The 23,528-nt window shown below is 40.6% G+C and overlaps 1 protein-coding gene across 9 annotated transcripts in view; it reads right to left on the bottom strand.

The window, feature by feature from the left end:
• Fz2 (frizzled 2) overlaps positions 1-23,528 on the bottom strand; it is a 102,133-nt gene that overhangs the window by 14,996 nt on the left and 63,609 nt on the right. For 3 of the 9 annotated variants that reach the window (XM_070304811.1, XM_070304812.1, XM_070304813.1), the window contains exon 2: positions 1,059-1,119. The exons of 3 other annotated variants lie outside the window; for them this stretch is intronic. The gene's annotated coding sequence lies outside the window, so the exon portion shown is untranslated. Of the gene's footprint in view, positions 1-1,058; positions 1,120-18,752; positions 19,276-23,528 lie in introns of those variants that run through there. 3 more of the 9 variants (XM_070304809.1, XM_070304810.1, XM_070304808.1) reach the window with 3 other exon arrangements.

Genomic DNA, 23,528 nt, shown 5'->3' with positions numbered 1-23,528 from the left:
TAACGCGAGATTGTGCGGCCGGAGAAGCGAGACGGTAAGCGCGATACCTTTTGTTCCTGTCACGCTTATACAAGGCTGCTCTCACACCTTACTAGTCGCGAGTAAACTGCGAGCGAGAAGGATCACCGGATCTCGTCACGCCCCTCTCTTCCATCCCTCCTCACCACCCCGTCGCCCTTCGCACCTTCTTCCCATATGTATACGCGCGCTAATTAATCAGGGAATGAATTATGGATTCATGGGCTCGCCTAATTGGATCCGTCGTCCCATGGAGGCGCGAAGCGCTCGGTCTCAGAAAGAGCTCTCGCGATTCGCCTTGGTTCGCGCTTCGGAGAAAGAAAAAGAGAGAGAGAGAGAGAGAGAGAGAGAGAGAGAGAGAGGGGGAGAGAGCATACTCTCGCGGTAGGTACTTCTGACTGCATCGCGTGTTGCTATCGACATATCTCTGCCATCGAGATGAGTTTATCGATGTATCGCGTGTTGTCGGAAACTTTGCACTGATTGCGAGAGTAGCATCCGCCCTATAATGAGTCCGTTGTTAGCGAGTTATCGCCGCGATCATTGGAGCGTTTTGTTTATTTCGCGGATGAAGGATGAGAAGAGAAAAATTTCGTTTTAAAAAGATTATTGATGAGATATAATACAGGGTGTCCCATTTTCACATGACCTTCAAATGATTTTCCAAGGTCAAACCAATGGTACCATCTTATGGCCCCCTCGAAACCAAACGACTTTTGTCTGAAACATTTTTCTCTTCCGGGCTTGGTTCTTGAGACATTTGCCTGAGGAGATTAAAATGGGACACCCTGTATATCTATATATATATTCTTTTTTTTTTAAACGCTGATTGCGGAATGCGGTCATTGCCCCGATGAAAATTAATTTTGTCAAAGCGAAAATCGCGAGCAGTAAAGTCAGTCAAGCGAAGCGATCCAGATTCTTTGAACGGCCTACACGATCGTTTGATCAGTTCTAAGAATACCGGACACGAAGATGGAAGTCGGTCACCGCGAGTTCGAATATATATATATATATATATATATATATATATATCTCACCTTTCGTTAAAACGGCAACGATGCGAAAAAAAAGTTAGTCGCGTCTCACGCTCGTACGTTCCTGAAACATTGATAAGGTATTATATACTCGCTTCGTCGTGTTTCTGACGATGATAGAAAAGCTCGCTCGCGGCTAACAGGGAGGAGATGGCAGAAGGCAGTGCCAACCCGCAAAAGGAGAAGGAGGGCAAACCGTGAAGATGAACGAGTCGTTGCCACGTTCGCTATTTACTTTTCACATGCGACGGGCAGCATTAGCAGCGACCATCCAGGCGCGTCTCGACGCTACGAAGAAGCCAACTGGAACCGGCCGCGAGTAGTTTTTCCCGAAGAAAGAGAGAGAGAGAGAGATTCTCGCTCTCTCGCCGATGATGAGCGCGAGCGAGACGGGACTTTAAAACCGTAAATCATCGTCCTTACACGCCGCGCGGATGACACGGTGCGTGCGGGGAAGCGAAAAAGTAAAGAGATGCTCGGAGAAAAAAGGAAGAGAGATCGGCAGAGAGATAAATGAGCAAACGGGTAGGCTGGAGATGCGTCGAGATGTGGAGGGGATTTAGAGAGAGAGAGAGAGAGAGAGAGAGAGAGAGAGAGAGAGAGAGAGAGAGAGAGAGAGAGATGCTCGTTATGCGGCTGCTCTCGGTTTCTAAAACTCGTATCCGGGATGATGTGTCGTTTATCTGACATTTCGACCCCGATCGAAGTGTCCCACCGAATCTATCGGATGATTATGCAAACTGTTCGACGAATACGAGGTTAACTTGCATTTCGACCTTCGATTATATGCATGAGATAGCACGATGATTCCACGACGATATTTATCGCCCGACAGCCGTGAGATTTTTATTTTTTTTATTTCAGTAACACTTTGATGTGTTTCTATGTGAAATTTTAATTTACACTATTAAATCTTTTCAATTCTAGATATATAATATTGGATGATTGCATAAGTTCGTGCCCGATTTTCATAGATGGCATTAAGTTACTGCATGGCGGAGTTCTATTGTTTTCGTGTGGTAATTGTTGCTTACACCGAATAGATGACGTTGTCTTGTCAATTTAGCGTCAGACATTGTTCAGATAAGTCCATTTGTTCATAAGAGAAATCATTAAAAATGGAGAACGAAAAGGTGCATTTGCGGCATGTAATGCTATATGAATTTCGGAAAGACGTGAGTGTTGGGATTGCATAAAACAATATTCAAAGCGTTTATTTGGACCGCGCTCCTGCTCTCCGAACAGTCAAAAAGTGGTTTGGCAGATTTCGAAATGGTGATTTCAACATGGAGGATCAACCCCGCTCTGGACGACCTTCTGGCATCGATGATGACATTGTGCATGCCTTAGTGGAAAGAAACCCAAGGATTACAACTGAGGATATTGCTGAGAGGCTGAACATCGATAATTCAACCGCTTTTCGTCATTTAAAAAAGCTTGGATACATTTCCAAGCTTGATACGTGGGTGCCGCATCTCCTGACTGAAAAGAATAAGCTGCAGGAAAACTGCAGGAGTTGCAATGGTAAATTCTGCAGCACCCGCTATATTGTCCAGATATTCCGCCTTCAGATTTTTATCTGTTCCGGTCTTTGCAGAATAGTTTAAATGGCAAGAATCTCGATTCCGAGGAAGCTGTCGAAAACCACCTTAGAAACTTTTTTCAAGAAAAACCAAGTTCTTTCTTCAAAAATGGAATCGACAAGCTTATAGATCGTTGGAAAACCATTGTAGAAAAGAATGGAGACTATATAATTGATTAATAAAAGTGTTATCTCTAAAATATAATCTATTGAAGTTTATATTTAAATCGGGCACGAACTTATGCAATCATCCAATATATTTATCGTTTTTTTTCTCTATGTAATTTTCCTATAATTGTAGATCTTTAATATTTCAAATGTTATAGAAATTTATCTCATATTGAAGCGATGAATACGGTATCTTTGTAACTACGTCTTGACATAACGAGACTCTTTTCCAGAGTAAGAAATTTTTCAGGATGCCAAGAATGCGTAGGATGTATTCGGCAACGCGCTTGGCGAAAGATAAACTCCGTAAAGTCGATCCTTAATTAAAATCGCAACGAAGGGTATGCCCGATTCATAGCAGTGGTCCTTTATCGGCATTTTTAACGCAACAAGCGCGATAAGCGAACGGCTTGGGCCGACCGTTTACGAGCGTCTTGCAAGTAATCTCGCGCCGTTTTATTATTTGTAAGAATTAAGCAGCGTGTTATATAAGTCTCCGTGTTGATTTAAGAAAATCCGAAGGAAATACAAAAGAGGAAAAACTGCAGCGTAGCCGTATTATCCTCCAAGGAAAATGTAATCTCGATCGGAGATTCAAGCTTGTATCTGCATTTTCAGAATTAAATGTTGCTATTCATCTTTGAGTTATCTGATGTAAAGAACGCATTTAATTTTATCAAGGACTAAGAGAAGGGACGATAAATTTCTTGTAATTAGTTTTTTTCGCAAATGTTGCATTATATGCGCACTTCGTCTTTATTTTATAAATTATAAAGAAGAAAGACATATCTTCGGACTTTGATTTCATTATCATCACTTTTCATCTACCATCTACGATAATTTAATGTCTCAAAAATATGTAGGCTTATATTATTGTCGCTATTAAATTTAATCCTTTGCCTCTTTGTATATTATAATAATAAAAATTTCCAATCTAATTTACATTTTAATTTTTTCATATCGCCTCACTAATGATCTTTTCTTACCGATATTTTACATCAGCCTGATTACGTTGGGGCGTGCGTTGTATACGCGGTATGTGTACCGGTTTTAATCGATGTCACCTCGTTTTGCCGTGCTGATTATTTTCCGCGCCTTAGAAACCCACGGCATCGTCGCGAGAGTGAATGTCAGTGCAAGCGCGTGGGAAGCGCTTTCCACGAGACAAATTAACGACATTATCGCATCGGCTATCTCTGCGGAATTTGCGCGCGTCGCCATGATAATCGGACGCAATTGCGGCAATTTTACAAGCTCGATGAAAGATGATTTTCGCGCTAATTTGCGTACCGGAATTGGCTAATATACGAGACCCGAAGTAATTTTCGCAGAAAACATTGTCAACGCTGCTTGCGTAGAATCATGTCACATCCGTTAAATTCTAAAAACGACAGAAAGATATAAATATTTTTACTACACATATATGTTACCTTTATAAGTACAAAAACATAGTTTCAGCATAAAAAAAAATATATATATATATATACTATCGCAATTAAATTGATAATTCATATAATATATAAAAATTAAATTCTAATAAGAAATAACGATAATTATCAAAGTAATTATATAATACCAAGCGAAGATAGTCGAACGATAAGATTTATTAATTTATGTGATAATAATAATAATAATGAAAACAATTACGTAGATAACGATACGATAGCAAAATATCGAGTTTAATATCGAGAGTAAGTTGTTGCGAATATTACGATTTCCTTGCAATCATCAAATTCTATAATTAAATTAAACTGTCATGTCTATCTTGACTATGCGTCAATATTGCGGAGAATATATAGGAAGGTCAACAAAGTTATCGGTTTGCTCGTTCCACAGCGCTTGCAATATTTCCCTTTGAATCTTAAAAAATCAATTTCCCAATGACTTTTGATTATTATTTATACGCATCTACAAACATTCGAATAAAAAAAAATGTTAAAGTTTCACGTTAAAGATATTTTCTTTCAATTATGCATTAATGTAAAATAATCAGGAAATCAAAGCGAATCAACGTCGATAATTAAATGATTTAGAAATTTCTAAACTGTTTATATAAGCGAAACTTTAAATCTTTTTTTTTCGCGAGTCTAAATTTCAAATTGAAAATACCGCAAGTCAATATTAATATAAGTATATTAATATTAAATCAAGTATTAGTGTCAGAAATATTTATTTTCTCCTGTCTTTATCGCATATTTAGCGTCAAACGTGATATCATCTCGCTTCGAAGTTAATTTACTTAATAACGAAGCTCGTATACGACGCGAACGTGAGATGGGAATCTAACAGGCGTGTTTGGCGATAAGTGTGCGAGCGGAATGCCGGCCAAAGTACGGTAAGAATTTCATCGTCGACGTTACGGAGAGGGATCGCAGCTGGCTCCCGCACGGTCGACGCCAATGCAAATCGCTACCGATGCATCACGTAGCTGTCAACCGTTCGTTGTGTTCGCGATAAAGTTTCCCGCTCGTCGTCCGCTTCAACGGACCCGGGGAGAAACAAGGCCGGGCACGACCGATACGCAAACGCCTGTACGTCGTCCCTACTTAACGTGCCCAACGTAAAACGAATCCAACACGTTTACACGGATTATCTGCGGAGCGATGAGATAAAAGCGCATAACACGACGTCGAACGATAATATTGTATTTTCGAATGTTCTTCATTCGGATATTATTTTGATCGAAAGCTCGATTGAAACCGCTGTGGAAAAATCCTTCAAAAAGATTCAATTGCAGAAATAGGATTAAGAGGCTATTTTATTTACGATTTATTGTTATATATATATATATATGATATGAAAAAAATATATACGCATGGTTGTAAACGCGGCCGGAATTATTTCTACCGCGTAGAAATCTTATTTCGGTCGTAATCGCGGACTCTCGCCACCGAGAATTAATCGATCGCAGATAAAACCAGACCCGCCGCGATCAAACGCGTGCGTTCAACCAACATGGGACACGGCGAAGTTAGCTTTCTCTGCCGCTTCTTGGTGTTCCCCGCAGCTTCCGCAAGGAAACTAATCAAGACTCAGCTACGTTGCGCGCTTTCACGCAGAGCGTGGATCATTAGTTTTGTTGCATGAGAAATATGGTTCAAATCATCTGATTGTGAAACGAATTTGAAATTCGAAGAAAAAGCCGAGATCTTTCACCAATGTATCTTTTCTTAACGAGAGAAGTAATCGACTCTAATAAATTTATAGCGTGATTTATGGATACTTTTTTTATAGCGCGTCTAGAACGTAAAATAAATGTTTATCTATTATATTTTGTCTACATAAATCGCATCGCAAATGTATTGCTACAAATTGATTTTGATTTTAAAATAGCGAATTTTGTCTCAGGGATACAATATTTTCTTCTTGTATTTCAAAATATATTTAATAATATTATTAAATATATAAATTAATATATATATATATATATATAATTATAAATATTTATAAATATTTATATAAATTAATATATTATTAAAGATATTATAATAATAAATCAAAATAGAGGCAATTAATATTAACCATAGAATAGAAAATAATTGATTTGTAGAAGATATATTTCAAATTTGATCGAGAAAATGAACATTTCATTCATCCCTATCAAACCTATCCATCTTTTTTTCCGGCGGAAAAAATGTTATTTATAAAGAGGTATACCAGGAGAACGCACGCGTGATTAAAAAAAAAAAAGGACACTCCAGACGACAAGAAATCTTATGGCGCAACCACGACGATGTTCCACGTCGTCGGCACTCGGTCGATAGTCACACCACCATCAGCGTAGCGTAACCACCACCTCCATCACCGGCATTACCACCACCGACGAGCCACCCACCCTCTACCGTAGGGTTCACCCTTGAAAGAGCTTTCCAAGGGTGGTGTTGCTATCGACCCAACCTTGCCTCCCGCGAGAGTTGTATGCTAAAATTTCAGAATCAACGCAGCCAGCGCACTTCGGACACGGGAGTAACGTAAACTATAGTTATTGAAAAAAAAAAAAAAATATATATATATATATATATATATATATATATATATTGGATGATTGCATAAATTCGTGCTCGATTTTCATTTGCATTAAGTTACTGCATGGCGGAGTTCTATTGTTTTCGTGTGTTAATTGTTGCTTACACCGAATAGATGACGTTGTCTTATGTCAATTTAGCGTCAGACATTGTTCAGACAAGTCCATTTGTGCATAAGAGAAATCATTAAAAATGGAGAACGAAAGGTGCATTTGCGGCATGTAATGCTATATGAATTTCGGAAAGGCGTGAGTGTTGGAATTGCACAAAAAAATATTCAAAGCGTTTATTTGGACCGCGCTGCTGCTCTCCGAACAGTCAAAAAGTAGTTTGGCAGATTTCGAAATGGTGATTTCAACATGGAGGATCAATCCCGCTCTGGACGGCCTTCTGGCATCGATGATGACATTGTGCATGCCTTAGTGGAAAGAAACCCAAGGATTACAACTGAGGATATTGCTGAGAGACTGAATATCGATAATTCAACCGCTTTTCGTCATTTAAAAAAGCTTGGATACATTTCCAAGCTTTTTCATCAATCCCGCTCTGGACGGCCTTCTGGCATCGATGATGACATTGTGCATGCCTTAGTGGAAAGAAACCCAAGGATTACAACTGAGGATATTGCTGAGAGACTGAATATCGATAATTCAACCGCTTTTCGTCATTTAAAAAAGCTTGGATACATTTCCAAGCTTGATACGTGGGTGCCACGTCTCCTGACTGAAAGGAATAAGCTGCAGGAAAACTACAGGAGTTGCAATGGGAAATTCTGCAGCACCCGCCATATTCTCCAGATATTGGGCCTTCAGATTTTTATCTGTTTCGGTCTTTGCAGAATAGTTTAAATGGCAAGAATCTCAATTCCGAGGAAGCTGTCGAAAACCACCTTAGAAACTTTTTTCAAGAAAAACCAAGTTCTTTCTTCAAAAATGGAATCGACAAGCTTATAGATCGTTGGAAAACCATTGTAGAAAAGAAAGGAGACTATATAATTGATTAATAAAAGTGTTATCTCTAAAATATAATCTATTGAAGTTTATATTTAAATCGGGCACGAACTTATGCAATCACCCAATATATATATATATATATATATATATATATATATATATATGTATGTGTACTCTATGCTAAAACGACAGAGAATACGTTACTCGAAAGCTTTCCGATTTTTTCGTAAATGATTATTACGAAGAAGATATGCAATTAGCATTCTCTTCAATACGATTTACATAGACAGGATACAATAGAATATAATAATTTCGTTCTAAATATGCTATAAGAAAATTATCCATAAATCTTACTTGCAACAATATAAATTGAATTGATGATAAATTTCATTCATCATTCAACTTGTAAGTTTTATATTTGTAACGCGCATTATAATATCACGAGAGGAATTTTTTCGCTGAAACATTTTAAAGAAAGATCTTTTTTAATTTTCACTAAAGCGTTTCTCAAAGCTACAATCTCGTAAATTAGCTCGCAGCGATTGCACCAACACTTCATTACGATATATTATGCGTCTTAAAGTATAGGTTGATGATAAAACGGTGAACAAAATCTCGCGCGACAGGATTGCGTCCGCCCCTAAATTATGCGTCTCGCGTGCCGCGAAATGATAAATTATGATTTCGCGGCACGCGAACAAACTGATCCGTAATCTTTTCCCTGTTCCAATTATTATATACCATACATGCGCACAAAATTTAAAAACAATTAGGCATATTCTTTAAATTACACACACGTACATTCATATGTGTGTACGGTTATTCTTTTTATAAATTTTATTTCTATCTCTCGCAACGTTCAATAGACGTGATTTTATTTAATTTTTATAAGTGTATACGTGTGTATTATTGTTGCTATTGTGCATTGAAAATATATTTTGTTTTCTTTTTCTCTCTTTATATATATATATATATTGTATATAGCTTATTCTTATGTCTTTCTTTGGCGTCTGCGTACTGTTTCTCGTCCCGCTCAGTAAATCAGACAGGCCTGCAGCGCGAGAGGCGACACTCCGTTTCTTTATTCGCGAAGCGCGTTGCTTCATGGAATGGAGAGACCCGCAGATTCCCGGCCGAAGAATCACAATCGGGGATCTCGGAGCGATCCACGGGGGTCCCCTGACCTCCCGAGGAGGGACCTCCGCGTTTCGATGCAGATTCCTGCGGTAGTCTGACGAGGAAAGATATAGAGGCGACCGACAGGGACAAACGAAAGGGCAAGGGGGATGATGAAAAGAAGACGAAGAGACTGACTAACTGCCCTCCTCTTTCGGCTGTTAACTCCGCGCGATTTAAACGCAGAGAAGGCGGCCAATATTTTTTCCTCTCTCCATTATTCTCGGCCGTTAAGATACATTTGCGATCCCGAATTATGCGCCATTGCGTTATTACACTGTGTGATCCGTCTTTCTCTCGCGTAGGAAACGCGGAGGTGGCGCATCGTGGGTATCGCGACAGCGGGGGCGGGCGCCACGGGGCTGGTTGCACCTACGCGGGATGCTGTTAATCTAGATTAACTTAAATTTAAATTCAAGTCTCTTACGCTTCTCTGAAAATATTCATATATTCAGCGATCGCATATTTTTTCTCGATATAAGTATAGAATTTATGTTGAGTACTTAATGATGCAATCAATGTACAATATATGGAACACTATGTGAATCTATTTAAAAGTTGTGTAATATATACTTAATTAATTATGCGTCGTTAAATTGATCGAATATCACACCCGTCGATCGAAAAACAATTAAATATAATAAAAAATAATATCCCACGCACTTATATACGCGTTGAAAAGGATACGCGGTAAGCAGGAAAGGTTCCATCTCCTCGTCTACGCAAATACAATATTTTATAGACAGGATGTGAGAAAAAAAGGTTTAACGATCGCGTAGCCATTAACGATTCCGTACGTGAGTTTTTCCCCATATTACAACTAACACTGTAATCCAGAGACTCGCATGGCGAATCGTTAACTGAGAGTTAGCTCACAGCCGGATTGTTGTCGGTGCACAACCGGTTCGCGGTGATGTACCAAGGAGTTTTGCGTGCGCTTCCCTCGACATTGTCTCGCTTAATTCACTGGCGCTCTTTGTAAGGTAAATAAAGCCTGCGGGCTACTTCTCATATCCGCGATAAATCGTTCTTAATGGCGTATTCTTCCGGTCAGCGCGACGAGGCGTTCGAGATATCGTGTTTCTTTTTAGGCGCGCCGAAAAAACGTAAACCTCGTCAAGCGATTCCTCATCTCTCGCCTCCGATTTAAATGAAATGACGCGAGACGATTTAACCGACGACGTTAATTGTTCTAATGCGAAAACCGCATTAGAACGGAGAGTAACGGCGGTAAAGCGACAAAAAGAAAAAAAAAAGCGCGTCATTGTCGCTATATGTGACTCGTTTCCGCATGACAATTATCGGAAAATAGTACACCTTATATATGTAGAACCGGTTCGTGTCTACGGAATTACATATTATTAAAATCGCAGCACATATTAAATAAACTGTCAATTTCTAATATCGTCCATTACTTTATATTTTGTCGTTATTTGTTAATAATTTTGAAATAAAAAAAAAACTTTAATTGTGTCATTTCATTATACATAAAAAAAATATTGTAAAGAAAAATGTTTTATTCTCATGAATTTTAGCAGAACGAAGAACACAGCCATAAATTAACGTAAAATATAATAAGAGAATAATGAAAATTTTTATATCTATCTTTTCGTTAGATTCAAAATTAGATTAAATATTATAATATAAATTAAAAAAATTATTACATTTTTAAGAAAGAAGAAACGCAAAAAATTCATAAAAATTAGAAAAAAAAAGATAAAACAAAGTACAGACACATGTACAATATAATGAAATAATATATTATATTTTCAGTCTACTTTAAACAATAGCTCCTAGGAGTGAATATCGTTCTGTATTACATAAGAATGATTACTATATTCCATATCACAACGAGCAGTTTATCGCGAGGATTCGATCCTATAGTCTTCACCGTAGCCTGTAGTTAGTGAATAACTAATGTTGCAGCGTGGATGCATTCGCACGCACGAGTGAACACGCGCATACACGCACGTACGCACACGCGTATTCTTGTTTCACCTGCCTCGACGCAGGGAGGTACGCAAGACAAAGGGAGGGTGTCGCTTTCGCTCCTTCTCGTTTCTCTGTTTACACCGTGACGAGCTGCCGTAGCTGCAGAGAGGAAGGTAGAACGAGTGGTTCGGAAGTGGGCTCGGCGCGCGAATTTCCTCGTAAAACGTTCCGTCCGCGAGAGAAACAGCAGCGGCAGCGGAGAGAAGGAGGTGAAAAAAATGCGGTGGCGCGAGATACGCTCGTTGAGCTTTTCCGCGAAACAACAGGAACGGCAATACCGTGGCGGATGGTCGCGCGTATAACGGTCGAAAATAATTAAAGGTTTAACCTCCGCGCTCGTCGGAAAAAAAACCCGCGTCGTGAAAAATGTTGGCCGGAAGAAAAATGTTACAGAATAGATGTTACATCCTCGCTCACGACTTCGCGCGCGTCGATATAGTAGATTTTTACATCGTTAGATTCTTCGTTGTTGATATCTAGGAGAATGTTACTGAGATGCTGCATTCGCGGAATATCTTTTTCTCCTTTCCTTTGGTAACTGGAAATGGATGTCGCGTGCAAACTTTGCGACGAGTAAAAAGATGTATAAAAAAAAGAAAAACGTGATTAAAAATGTTAACAGCTTGTAGAAAAATACGGCTGACGACGAATCATAAAGTTTTCAAATATTGGATTCCATAGACGATATATCTCTCGCTATCGTCACTCCGATCTCTTATCGATAAATCCACGTTATCGTCGAGTTTGTAGCACGCGAATTTTCGAAGTGTCTCTAACATATATTCTATTGGGTGATTGCATAAGTTTGTGCCCGATTTAAATATAAACTTCAATAGATTATATTTTAGAGATAACACTTTTGTTAATCAATTATATAGTCTCCATTCTTTTCTACAATGGTTTTCCAACGATCTATAAGCTTGTCGATTCCATTTTTGAAGAAAGAACTTGGTTTTTCTTGAAAAAAGTTTCTAAGGTGGTTTTCGACAGTTTCCTCGGAATTGAGATTCTTGCCATTTAAACTATTCTGCAAAGACCGGAACAGATAAAAATCTGAAGGCGCAATATCTGGAGAATATGGCGGGTGCTGCAGAATTTCCCATTGCAACTCCTGCAGTTTTCCTGCAGCTTATTCCTTTCAGTCAGGAGATGCGGCACCCACGTATCAAGCTTGGAAATGTATCCAAGCTTTTCTAAATGACGAAAAGCGGTTGAATTATCGATGTTCAACCTCTCAGCAATATCCTCAGTTGTAATCCTTGGGTTTCTTTCCACTAAGGCATGCACAATGTCATCATCAATGCCAGAAGGCCGTCCAGAGCGGAGTTGATCCTCCATGTTGAAATCACCATTTCGAAATCTGCCAAACCACTTTTTGACTGTTCGGAGAGCAGGAGCGCGGTCCAAATAAACGCTTTGAATATTTTTTTGTGCAATCCCAACACTCACGCCTTTCCGAAATTTATATAGCATTACATGCCGCAAATGCACCTTTCGTTCTCCATTTTTAATGATTTCTCTTATGCACAAATGGACTTATCTGAACAATGTCTGACGCTAAATTGACATAAGACAACGTCATCTATTCGGTGTAAGCAACAATTACCACACGAAAACAATAGAACTCCGCCATGCAGTAACTTAATGCCATCTATGAAAATCGGGTACGGAAAATTTTATATGTTCTGGTTCATTAACATGAATCATATGCGTCAGTTATTTCATCATGCGAGAATAATGCAATATCGGAATGACGAATTAATAATCTCGCCACAAAAGATATGCGTATATTATAATATTATAGTGTCACGCAGTTAATTTTCATACTGTCATCCATTAGTAATTTTTCCAACAAATAAAATTTGTTTAATAGAAATAATTTTTATATTTAACTTTATTATTCATCTATTTTATTCGGTTTAAAGATTCATGTATGATTAATACATGTAAATGCTGAGTGCAATTAAGATATTGAAAATTTTATGTGCTTTTATATTATTGCACAATTTAGAATTTTATGATAAATAAATTTATTATGAACCATTATCTTTTGCATACAGACTTTGACGAGTTATCTCGTCACTTCGATAAGTTATCGAACAATCAGAGACGAGAAATAACAAAATCCAATATCGCTCCCGTAGAGATTCAACTTCATCCGATGTCCCGTCATTCGCGAATAATACAGAATGAACCAAGTTTCGCGGCAAATAATAACTATCTCCGAGATTGCAAATACGAGCATGACGTACTCTTTTTCTACAAATCCAATACTTCTCATATATATTACTCGATCGCGACGTAAAGAGCCGTAAACTTTAACGAGCATTCGAGTAAAAAGGAAAAGAAAAGAAAAGAAAAAAAAAAGACGGCGAAACCGGCAACCCGGGCAGGTTTAAGAGAACTCTTCCGCACTCCTTTCTTCAACCTCGGCAAACATTTTCTTTCTTTCATTAATCCCTCTTCTTTTCATACGGCTCCCAAATCGCCTTCGCTATTCACGGAATCTTTTAGACGAGGGCCTCGAAAAGTCACTGTAGCCTCCATCGAATCCATTTGCAAAACAGTCGGACACGTCCTCTATGTAGCGGGGGCCGAGTGTCGAGTGTGCCAAAGTACACTTTTGACAAAGAGGACTAAGCAAAGCGGGTGAAAATGTATTTTCTCGCCCGCCATCTCGATAGGCTCGTGCGTGTCTCTCGTGAAAACGTGCATCATGTGTTTTTTTTTTTTTTTTTCGAGAGAGAGAGAGAGAGAGAGATGTCTCGCTCAACAAAAATATATACATGTATTGCAAATTACCGGGAATTACCCAGGTAATCCCATGTAATGCGCCGTGCAAATCTAATAATAAATAATATGACAGGTAAATTTACATTCGGGTTCAACTGTAAAAGACATGCTTTTAGATCGATTATTTTAATTTATTTATTTTTAATTAATTTAATTTTAATTTATTTTATTAAATTTAAAAAATTATCTTTTTGCGATTTTTATCTATTTATCTAAAATATTAATAAATAATCATAAATTTGACTCTCGGAGAATTATTCACGCGTATTTAACAGACGTTCTAAAGATGTTATAACGATATCATTATTACTTTTTAAGATGTTTTAATCTTGTCTGGATTATTATTGTTTTGTGCCATAGAAGTTAGAAATCAATGAGAAGTAATGCGAATGCGTAGTAACGTGTAAGTAATTCCAGCAAAAATGTATACGTATTGCGACAGTGAGACACTCCTCGATTGTTTTTTTTTCCCCTTCGATCGTGCCGTTGAATATGTAAATTGAAGCAAGAATAAAGTAAGCACACAATAAAACTCTGCAATAAATATTTTAGGAGAAATAGAGAAATGGATTTGTATGAAAAAAATTTTATACAATACGCGAAAGAAAAAAATAGATAAATCTTGATACAATACATTTTGCTTGAAAAATTAAGACACTTAAGACACTTAAAGGGAACATTCAATCCCAATAATTAGCCGAGAATTACGGGAATAAATGCAAGAACCACAACGGCAAACCCTCGATCGTGTTAATGATTTATGACCTCTTCCAGCGGGCGCGTAGGTCTATAAAATCGCTCTATGTGGCTTAGTTCGTTGTCCCCCCCAAAGCCAGTTAGCCCCCCCCCCTCCCACCTCAATAAAGTGCCCATAAAATAATCGCGGTGCAGGGCGAATTGTATCGTTTTCCGATGTGTGTTAACACGCTCGGTACGCTCGACCCGGTTTTATCCGAAGCCGGCGCGCTCGCGACGTAATTCCACCTTCTCGCCGGCAATTCGGAACGAGTCAATTATAGCGTGTTCTAATTGCGCCGGCGAACGTAGCAGCCTCGCCCGAGAGAGTCGTAAAAGGATCCAGACGGACTCTGAAATATCCAAAAGGCTCGCGGACGAGAGAGAGAGAGAAGGGGAGGAAGGGAGAGGATCGCCCGCTCATAGACGTCTCCCACCTGCACACGGGACGATATATCACTTTAAAAACCAGAGAACTCTCGGTCTCTTTTTATTACCTCTACCAGGCGACGATCGCGTCGCACGAACAAAAAGAAGACGGAGGTATAATTATTACTTGTCCTTAAATATCCCCCGCTCGACCGAGTCTTTCGATTTTATTATCGTGAAGGAACGAAAAAGGGAGAGGGGAGAGGGGAGGGGAGGGTGGGGTGGGGAGGGGGAAGCTCTCGATTTAACAAAAATTAATTAAGGACAATTTGAGCAAATTTGAGACGATAAGATTATTTGAATTAATCCACATGAAATTTAATAAAATCAATCACAATTTAACTGACATAATACGGAACGTTTCGACACTTGTGTCTTTTCGGTCATAGAATAATTTTATTTTCATTTCACCTACATCCCTTTTTTTTTCTCTCTTTATTATTTAATACCTCGTGGCTGAAGAGACAAATGAATATCGAAACATCCGACGTTACGTCAATAAGTTGTGTCGAAGAAACTCTCTCTCTAGTTTATATATTTCTCATTTTATAATCTTTAATATAGAATGTTAAATATATATATATATATATATATATATATATGTAAATAATATATGTTTCAGTATACAGTACTATATTTTTCGTAGCTTTCATAGAGAAGAGAGATAGAGGAGTTTAGCGCTAGTCTCGGGCTAGGAAAACTTGGAGCTTCGTTCATTCCCCGAAGCATACCTCAAAGTATAACGCTTTATCGTTGCTACATTATTTCAGGCTTTTGTCAACATTATACGTGGAAGTCGAGTGAGCTCCGCGATTCATTTCGAAAGTGCACGACTCCGATGGCGAGGGTTAAACCCGCGACTTCGCGTAACGAAACTGTCGAGAGTCACGCGAGCTCCGAAGACGATAAGATAACATCTCGCTCCAACAACGATCGAAGAGATTGTCCCTAAATGCGGATAAGGATTTTCCGTTATGGCAAATTCCATAATGGAGGGTTTCGTCGAAATTCCATCGAGTTTCTTTTTTATCACGGTATAAGTAACGATCCTGCGAAACGGTCTCGAAATATCCAAGATACTACGCTTCAATATCCCGATACTTTAGGGATGTCCTGATATTTTGAAAGTATAATGTACCCTCCAATATCGTACGAGGGAACCTCGGTATCAAATATGTATTATTACGATACATTATACAGGAATGAGCATCTTTTCTTTCTCTACCAAGTAAAATAGAAGTTATATATATATTTTTATATATCGCAAATCATCTTCAAGTATCTCTCGATTCAATTTTATCGATAAAGTCCAATATATCGTTTCAGTTACTCATCTTAAAATTGTTAAGTGACGTCGATATCTTTCCTTCGCATTAATATTCCCTTTTCATACTCGTACATCGGTGTTTTTATCTCGGTGTGCTTGTATAAGGCCGGCTTAACGAAATTAACGGCGTCGATGACGGCTACGCGGCGTAAGATTTGCGATGCAAATATGTACAATATGTCCGCGGCGAACGTAATTAGGCGTTACGTACGGTTGTGTTGCAACGGCGGGCTCTTTTGCGGGGCTCCCTACGATCAACATTCCCGGATTACGAAGCAGAGCGGGCGTGTCATTCTTATCGTCGCTCGTAAATATCCCATCCATCCGCCGGGGAAAATTAAGGCGCGATAAAGCGGGTATTTAACGCCGAATCCAAACGATAGCGAACGAGCGCGAGAACGCAAAATAATCGTGCGTGTGTACGCGACGCAAATTTAACGAGAACTCCGATATATACGTATGCCGGAAGCTGCGCGCGATAGTCGTTAAAAAGGCTGACAGATAAACGTCGGATGCGCGGTTTTGCAGCGCTTTCTTCTCTCTCTCTCTCTCTCTCGCACTCTGTCTCTCTCCTCGTCGCGCGTCGGATTACATCTCGCTCGAGTCCAAACAAGCGATACATTCTATCGGGCGGACCGACTTTTTCCCGGTGATTTGCGTCCGCGGCAGCAACGAGAGTATATAAAAGCCTGCATCCTCGAGACGGATTCTCGATTATATTCTCGGGACTGCTTCGGCAAACGGAGGGAACATCGCCGCTTTCTCGTCGACGCGAACCCTAAGCCAAGGTCATCTCCCCGACTTCTCGCATTGTCGTCGCGCATTTATGGTAATACGTTGATAATGCGCGATCCTACGTTAGCATGGTGTTCCCATTCGCATTTCTTACGCGGTCATATGGTAAACGAGTAATTAAAATTTCTTTTCCAAAAAATTCACTATCGCGCGAAAATGAATTAGACGTGAATCTTTCACATCTAATGATCGTAAGTTAAATTCTGACATGCATTTCTTGGGGAGGGGAAAAAAAAAAAAAAAAATTCTTTGATATTAATTTTTTTTTTTTTTTTTTTTAAATTCCTCGAATTATATTCCGAAATTTATATTAGAAAATTGACGGAATTATATTACGCAATAAAATTGAACCCATTTACACATCACGCTAATATATTAATATATGCTTAACGTAAGCTGAGATGCTTCTAAATCTGTAATTATGTCTATCTGAAATTTTACTAATCGTATCTAATGTTACTACGCGCGATACATAATGTATAACATTTTGCTTATGTAAAGTTCCGTGCGGACTCCGAGACGGTAGAAAGCGCAACAACAGATTCGCACAGTCAACTGGGATATTAAGCAAATAAGCATCCGCCATCCCGCGGGATAACAATGATTGCACTGTATTAAGCACTCTTGGTGTGTACATATCCGATAAAGCGTAACGTCTATTCGCGAATAACCGTGCGTTCTATTTATAAATCTAACGCTTGGAAGCGAGAAATTTTAGTTTCAAAAATAATTTATTTTATTGAGCAATTTTAATTTAAACAAATAATTAAAAAAAAAAAAAAATATATATATATATATAGAAATCGTTTCATATATCTGTAAAATTAATTTGCGGATCGCAGAGAGAAGTCTTATAATAGCTCGAATTTCTGTTGGATATCAATGATCGATTTCACCAGTCGCTTTCTCGAAATAATGGACTCGGACGCTTATTTAGATGTGATTTATCTAGTTCCATCGATCTCCGTTAGCTTATGATTGCCCGGCTGACGCTATTCCGAGCGAAACATTGAAACATCTATGGATCGTCAATTTTTCACGTCACGTTTCGCGATAGCGGTAGATCGTCAATTTTTCACAGTCGTTAAATTGGAGAAAGGTTGTCGAACCCGGTACGCGCGGTTACTTCGTTTGGCAAAAGAGAGAAAGAAGAGGACTTATATTTAATGGAACATAGATCCTCACGCTCGTCTCTCAACTGTGACGACTTTCCGCCGGCGTGGATTTGCATAGGGATACGGCGGCGTGTAGTATAGAGCAGAATTGCAATCAAGATCCGTCGTCCGAGCCGAACCCGGAGAAACGACGCTTGCTTTCTCTCTCTCTCTCTCTCTCTCTCTTTCTCTCGGTCTCGTATCTCCCTTGGGTCCGCTTGTGCGCGAGGAACAGCGTGGTGGCTGGAGGATGGAGGATGAGGATGAGGACGAAGAGTTGGTGGAGGCTTGCGGAATATATGCTACGCGCTCGTGGATGCTCGTTTGCAGCATTCGCAGAGGGCCCTGGACAGAGGGAAACGGGAAAGAGTCAAGGGGGAAGGAGAAAGCCTCGTCGGAACGAGATGTGTCTGGGAGGGAGGGAGGGAGAGAGAGAGAGAGAGCCTCCGAGAAAGGTACGGAGGAGGACGCAAAACAGTTGTACCGCGCGGCGAGGCTGGTCAATGGAAGACCCCGAGAGGAGGCTATCGCGCGCCAACCCTTCTCGAAAACAAAGCCGGATTCTCACCTTGATTTATCGCGCGGATTCTCCTGCCGTTCTCCGCTCCGGAGTTGTCCGTCCGCGGAGAGTCCGTCGGAAAGTCGCAGCCGCGCCTTTCCGTAAATTAATCCATTATATCCCTGGTGTTGTGATAAAAATGAGATGCGTGATCGACGACGGAGCTCGATTCCGTCAGATATATAACACGACGCTTAGTCCTCCCGTCGGATGGAGGACATTCGGTAGACGCTATTTCTTGCCGCTGCACGATCGGCCAGTGGCGCGTCGTGTATACACGATGTACGAGCGATCGGGAGCACTATAAATCAGATGCGTAAACAAGCGTTTCTCGTGTCTTATACACGCGCATATGAAACGTCGCGGTTGTGTATATGTACTTACTCCGAATCGAGCTTACAGACACCACAGTATTTACTCCAAATATTTTGCTTGGAAGCAAGCAGACGCGCGCGTTCACCATCGACGAGAAAAAGAAAGATAGGCACGCGCGACCGAACAAACGAGTCGCGATCCTATCCCGACCACGGATACGGACGCACTGACTCCGAAGTGACGCGAACGCGAGCGGGAAGGCACGACGAGAGCGCCGGAGTCAACGACGAAGAGTGGGGGAACGATTGATGGAAGGGGAAGCGACGACCGTAGCGCTCGTGTGTTTTCGTCGAGTTTCGGCGCGACAAGGCTACCGGCCCCTCGGCTCACCCCCCGACCCCTCCCCACCCACCATGCAGCGCTCGAGCTGGTGCTGGTACACGCGAGCGAATCACGCAGCATCTCGTGCATCTCTCGACGTGTTGGCTGCTGTCGCAACCTCGCGCGAGACTCCGACTTTGGCCTACGTTTAACCAACCACGCGTGTATATATATATATATGCGCGTGCAGATGCATGCACGCGACGATACTCGGCGTATCGCCGTGTAAGAGCGCACCTGTGTGTACACACGACGGGGAACGCGCGATGCATCGCAGCACGGGCTAGGGCCGCGCTTAGGCCGCGCACGCGAGATGACGTCACGCCCGGGCGCCGTGGATAACGAGAGACGGCCGGCGCAGGATCCTCTCTCCCTTCTTTTCATCCTCCCCCTTCGCTCGGGGTCTTCGGGATTCACGAGCGCTTATTATCGGTCCGCGGTTTCTCTCTCCCTTTCTCCCTCCCCCCTCCCCCCTCGCTTCTCCAGCTGACTTACTGCTTTCTTTTCGGGCTGGTTACGAGCGGCGAGACGCGGTCAACCCCTCGACTCGTAGGTGGATTCGCTCTCGCGCGGCATTAACGACGTCTCGCGTAGGTACGGTCACGACCGGTTCCGAGGAGTACCTATACCTACCTACCTACCTACCTACCTCCTCGAGATCGAGATCGCAGGCTCGAGGACACGAGGCGGCGAGTTCGACGATCCCGGGGTCGACGCGATAAACTTTCCAATTCGCGCGTCGCTGCCGTTAAATGACGCCTGCCGTCTCGCTGCTAACGATCCGATTTGTCGCCGATATTCGTTCGTTGATAAACTTTATCGATAAGGACGTCTGTAAAAATGCCTAATAATTGAAATGGTTTATGGAAAGAAGCGAATCAATGAGTAATAACGGACGTCGTCGTCCGGAAATACGATGCTGATTAAATCGCGGCTTGCGACAAATTTTTTATCGCGGAATTACCAGCTAAAAATATCGTCAGCTGAAAAATCCTACGTTTTTTTTTTCCACCACTCAATCGCCGTTCCATCTCGTCGTTCGAGTGTTACGCCGATGTAAAATGGGAAATTATTGAGTCTCGTTGCGCGAAGAAGGAGTATCGTGTAACTGTCCGCTACTGTTCGAATTTTATGCGCTTTCGCGGACACGCGTGCGAAAAAGTAGGGTTTTTTCGCGTTTAAAAGAAAAATGTCGAGCTGGCATGTTTATTACGGTCGTAAAACCGGGCGCGAGAAGGCGAGTATCGTTGTATCTTGTACACTGGAATCTCTGTAAATATCTCCGTAACGTTACGTATTTTTTTTATTTTCACGCGAGGCAATATGAACGATAAGGGACGGAATAATAAGATGGGCCCAATGATTAATTATAAATAGAGAATAGACAAAATTTTATATATATATATTAAGTCCATTATTGATAATTTTTAAAGTTCTTCGAGAGAATAGTTTTATTATTCTCTCCTTTATTCGAGAGACACAAGAAAAATATAAATATTATAGATAATTTTCTTCTAATTAAAAAAGCAGCTCCACGCTTGTCGAGAAACGCTCTGTGTTAAAGTTTGACACATTGACAATGGCATACTTTGCCATCGCCTTGTGTCAATAGCGATCAGATGTTCCTTCGTGTTAAGCATTCGTTTCGACGTCGAATAAATTTCGCATCGTATCCGTGATCTGATGCCGAGCGACTTCCTTCATTGCTCGCACACAGACGTCTCACTACATTTGAGAGATATATTCCTATATTCTCGCAAATATATAATATATACATAGATGGTCGGTTTTCTCGTGGGCGAAGGTAATATCCTCGCGCAGAAGCCGGTATCCCCCACCAAGTGCAAGGGGACACGAGACCCTCGGGCATACGCTTTTCCCTGATGGAGCAATAACGAGGGGGAAGACTCCCGGGGGTCTGGCGTCTTCTCCTCAACGTCTGCCGTTGGCGTCCGCAAAGGAACGGCGACGATCGGTTCGGGATTGGTTCCGATTACCATTTCGCGAGGCTTCAGACGTTAGAGTCTCTACAGACGCGTTACTCGTCTGGACAGTGAATGTAATTCTCCGTACGAGCCAGGTGGTCCGTTGCAATCTCTCTCTCTCTCTCTCTCTCTCTCTCTCTCTCTCTCTCTCTCTCTCTCTCTCTCTCTCTCTCTCTCGGCTTGGTAATCGGATCGAGGATGGGAGGGAGAAGGAAGCTCTCGACGAGAGTTTAAAGGTCAAAATACGGCGAGGCTGTCTATTCCTTTTCGCGGGTTTGCGGTCGCAGCAGCTTCGATCGAATTTAGCAGCGAGCTCTGCTGGCTATATGACAGCGTCCGCAAGAACGCAATGAAAATGCAACGAATCTATTTCCAGTCTACACGTCCATGATAATACAACCCCGATGACATTAAATAAGAATGATCTAAAATTATTTCAGACCGCTCTAATCGCGCTATGACAATCGTATCAATTCAGCAAATAATCAAATGTTTGCTAATACGATTTATCGGAATGCATTATTTGCCAAAGTGATTTACAAACATAAACATAATTTATGTATCTCATAGGGATAATGTAAATATATACATATATAATCGTCACGTGTGTGTATAATAATCGATATGCAAAATTGCTATTTATTTTTCAATTTATTATTTTCATACTTGTCATGCTTTTTAATCTTTTTCTATTATGAAGAAGAGTTATAAATAGAGTGCAACAACGCTTATATTATATTTATTTATTTTTTACGCTTTTATTATATTTATTTTCTTTTTTTTTTTTTTAATATTTTGTTTCAATATATATCAATATATCAATCACGATCTACAAACTCATCAAAATTATACTCGTGATAATTTCATGAGCTTTCCTCTTTTATAAAATAAAAATATTAATATTGACAATTTGAAACATTATTTTGAAAGAAATATTTTTCTAGATACGATATATATATATATATATATATATATATATATATATATATATATATAGAGAGAGAGAGAGAGAGAGAGAGAGAGAGAGAGAGACGTTGTGTGAAATGTTTGATAAAGTTTTCGAAAGAGCGAGAATACTCAATACCATCGAGACGAAATATAAAAGGACGAGGAAGAGAAAGATATACATACATAAATAGGAATCGAGCATATTGAAGTTTACATTGAGGTATTCGCCCCTTGTGGATTTTCGGCAACGTACGTCCGCGTTCATTGTCGGTTTACGGTTGACAGTTACGCTTGGCGTCCAACCAGTCAAGGAAACCAAAATAGGGGGATTCCCGGCGGGGGTTGATCTCGTCAGGTCTTTCGCAAAGAAACTCCGTCATCCCCCTGAACTTCCTGCAACGTCGCTTTAGAAAGACACCCCCGAAAAGCAATTTATCTTGAGAGGACGGGACGAACGTTAAATGGATTTCCCTTTCAGAGGATTACGCGTTTTTATTCAACGTGAAATTAGCTTATAGATGCGACTCGGCTCTCGTATCTCGGAATGAATCGTCTACAAGATTCTCTGGGAAGGAAGAGAGAGAGAGAGAGAGAGAATCCCCCCGGGGGGGTGGGGGAAAAGGGAGAGATTTCTCTTCACGGTCGACGAAGCATTGTCTCACGAGTCGATCGCGAGTCGACACGCGATGCACGCCGTTGTGTTTTAGTTTATCGTGTGAATCGTTAAAAGTTCGGAGCACAAATAATGACGAGATGGCAGGCGGGGGTGGGGGGTGGGGGGGCATGAATAAATTTCTTAACAGCTTATTTAAAAATCTCACGCTGTAAACAATCGCTAGTTTTGTCGGGAGATAGCGAAGGGGTAGATTACGACTTCCTGTCATCTATCATCCGTATGGTATGTGCTACATAATCGCGCTCACCGGTAGGGTCGGATGATCAGGCCCCGTCGTTGATAACGCCGTCATATCAGCACGAACACTGCACCAGTTTCCAGGTGCACTCTTGCATTGCGCTTTTTATTAGGGTTCTCATAACAATGCGTCAAGATTCTCATAATAATGCGTCATGCACTCGATCGTAATTTAGTCTTGATTCATTTGAGATTCGTAAGCATATCCGACAAATGTTCGTTACGCGTCGACTTAGATCGATC

Source organism: Polyergus mexicanus, unplaced genomic scaffold, assembly GCF_030449975.1.
Source record: "Polyergus mexicanus isolate NDT 795.1 unplaced genomic scaffold, iyPolMexi1.0 SCAF_12, whole genome shotgun sequence".
NCBI lineage: Eukaryota > Metazoa > Arthropoda > Insecta > Hymenoptera > Formicidae > Polyergus > Polyergus mexicanus.
The sequence above is the reverse complement of the archived record's forward strand: the minus strand, read 5'-3'. Positions and strand labels throughout refer to the sequence as shown.